Below are 3468 nucleotides of genomic sequence, written 5' to 3'. Positions count from 1 at the left end.
AAATGTAATGAGATAATAGGTTACATATAAAAAGAAAACAGGATAGGTATAAATAAAGATGATTACAACTAATTACGAGCGAGGAATGACAAGATCGCAGTTTTAATACCCGGAAGCGATGTTTCGGAACCGATAACGTGCCAAAGTCTGTTGTAGTCACTACATAGTATACGAAAAGGTTCATGCAGAGAATAGTTAGTTGTGCAAGTGGGAAGTATAAGCGGTGTGAAATTGCGGGTCCTTCTAGATGGAACAGAAATGTTAATTTGGCTCAACAGCTCGGAAGAGTCAATCTCACCATTCAAAAGTTTGTAAAGAAAAGTTACACCAAGCATTGTTCTACGATTAGTTAAAGAAGGAAGGTTAATTAACTGAAGTCGACTAGAATAAGATGGAAGTTGTACAGTTGGATCCCAGCGCAAATCACGAAGGGCAAAGAGTAAAAACTGTTTTTGTACAGATTCTAATTTGTTTTGATAAAACTCATATTGAGGAGACCAAACACAAGATCCATATTCTAATATGGGGCGGACTAAAGAAGTAAAAAGTATTTTGGTAATATATGGATCCTTGAACTCCTTCGACCAGCGCTTCATAAAGCCAAGAACACTCTTAGCCCTACTAACAGTAGTCGATATATGCTGATTAAAACTAAGTTTGTGGTCGATTAAGATCCCCAAATCTTTTACAACCAAGGAAGTATTATTAATTTTTTCTAACGGGAAATTATTTAAAAAGTAACTCGTTAATTGGGGAGAACCTCTATAAAAAGACATAACTTTGCACTTAGAACAGTTTAGAGATAACAAGTTAGTCCTACACCACCCCTGAAAAGCATTCAGGTCAGCTTGCAAGGTATGACATGAGAGAGAGTCTACGATGCGATTAGCGATTTTTACATCATCGGCATACATAAGAACTCTGGAATTTAAAAGAACGGTGGGGAGATCATTAATAAAAATGGTAAATAATAATGGGCCAAGGTGACTGCCCTGTGGGACTCCCGATTCAACACAAATGATCTTAGAAAGAGAGGACCTAAAAAGAACCCTCTGCCTCCTATTGCTTAGATATTGTAAAATCCAAGCAAGCAGAGCATCCGGAAAGCCAACTAAATTCAGCTTATGTAATAGTAAGGCATGGTTTACCGAATCGAAAGCCTTACTGAAATCCGTATATATAACATCAGTTTGCTTTTGTTTCTTAAAACCTTGGATTACAAAAGATGTAAACTGTAAAAGGTTAGTTGTGGTAGACCTATTCTTGACAAACCCATGCTGGTATGGCGAAAAAATAGATTTACAGAAATGCTGTATTTGAGACGTCATAATTTTCTCAAACAGTTTAGGTATCGCTGACAATTTAGAAATTCCTCTGTAATTAGTGACGTCGGATTTATTGCCACATTTGTGAAGAGGTAAAATGAACGAATCCTTCCATATAGTTGGAAACTCGGACAGTGTAACGGACAACTCAAAAAGCTTAAGTAAAGGCGAGCACAATGACTCCGCACAGAACCTCAGGACACAAGCGGGAATACCGTCTGGGCCCGGTGAGTATACCGGCTTAATCGTCATTAGTTCCTTAGCTACCGAACTTTGCGTTATAATAGGATTAAGAATACAGTTGGATTTCGTTATAGGATATGGATATATCTGGCTAGAGTTGTACTTAGTAGATATGTACGTAGTCGAGAAGAAGTTAGCAAATAAATTAGAAATAGATTGATCAGAAGAGGCCGAATCATTATTAAAAACTGCAAACGATGGAAGGGAGACAGAATTTCGCTTTGAGTTAACGAAACTATAGAACTCTTTAGGATTTTCGGAGAATTGCAACTTGCAACGTTGTAAGTAATTATTATAGCATTTAGAATTAGAAACAATAAAATTCGATTTAGCAACCAAGTAACGAAACAGATCCGATGATAGACCCGTGACTTTATATTTTTTGTAATACCTAGACTTAAGATTCTTCAGTTTTGACAGCCCCCGCGTAAACCATGGTGATTTTTGCGTCACCACAGGAGACACTAGGGGTACACAGTCATTAAAGATCGAGTCAACAGTGGTATAAAATAAAGAAATGGCGGAATTCATATCCGTACAAGTGTATAAATTAGTCCAATCGGTATTAAGAAAGGCATTGTTTAGTGCGACAAAGTCAGTCTTCCGAAAACATCGGGTGCTTACCGTAGGATCACACTCGGAGATGGGCTCGCGGCTGGGAAACTCAATAGATAACTCTAAAGTTGGATGATAACTATCCTCTGGTAACACCATTGGACTAGTTCTAGATACTTCACAAAAGCTAGGATCAGAAGTAAAAATCAGATCCAGAAATCTGCCAGACGTATTAGAAATCGAATTCAGCTGGGCCAACGAAAGCTCAAGCAGACCATCAATAAAATCATGACACCCAGAGGGCAGCAACGTTTTGCTACCATTAACTGTTGACCAAGTCATAGTGGGCAGGTTAAAGTCCCCTAGGACAATTAATAAGTCTCTGTCAGAAAGTAGTTCAACTATAAATTTAATAGAATCTAAGTGTAGTAAATAGGTTGGCCATTCCGATTGGGGCGGAATGTAAGAACAGGTAACAAAAATGGAAAAACGACTAAAAGATACCTTAACGCATATAAATTCGATAGTACTTGAGACAGGTATTGTTATCAGACCCGATGATAGGGCGGAATCTACAGCAATAAGAACTCCACCACCCCTACGATCAGTACGATCACGTCTAAAAATATTGAAATTAGAGGGTAGAACTGTGGCGTCAAAAACGTCAGGTTTTAACCAAGTCTCAGTAAAGACAATTAGGTCAAAATCAAAAGACAGACTATCTACAAAGAGTTTAGTAAGTTTAGTATTAAGGCCTCTGACATTCTGATAGCCGACAGAGAAGGAAGTTGTTAGTTTTTTGATAGAGTAGAAGAAGGAATAGATAAGGAAGGAGTGGGAATAGATGAGGAAGAAAGAGGAATAGATGGTGAAGGAATCCTTGTTTGGCCCCGTGTCTTCTTTTTTCTGGATGTAAACTCCTTCACAATTAAGCTTTTCGGCCAGAAGCTAGAACTGCAGATACAGTCAAAGAACTCAATTGGAACACTGATTTTAAAAGATGAAATTTCTCTAGAATATGAAAATTTGAACTTTTCTATTGATATATTGGAGACATTCAGTTTAGCCCGAATGTGGGCCATGACATCATCCGATGTAGCATCAGGGAGAAGTCTCGAAACAAAAATGTGTTTTTTAGGTGGCACTCCCACCAATGGTTTCGGCATTGCAGGTATTGCATCAGCTACCGCATTAATTGTAGCATCAGTTGCAACAAGTGGCATTCCGGCACTACTATCACTAGAATCCCTATCGGCAAAATCCATGGGTGTAGATTCTTGCCCAGACAAAACGGACACTACAGACATCGTCTCCGGAATTGGAGTTTGCATTGGTTGAGAAGGCG

The sequence above is a fragment of the Drosophila willistoni genome, unplaced genomic scaffold (genome assembly GCF_018902025.1).
Source record: "Drosophila willistoni isolate 14030-0811.24 unplaced genomic scaffold, UCI_dwil_1.1 Seg58.1, whole genome shotgun sequence".
Lineage (NCBI taxonomy): Eukaryota > Metazoa > Arthropoda > Insecta > Diptera > Drosophilidae > Drosophila > Drosophila willistoni.
Note: the sequence above shows the minus strand (reverse complement) of the source record.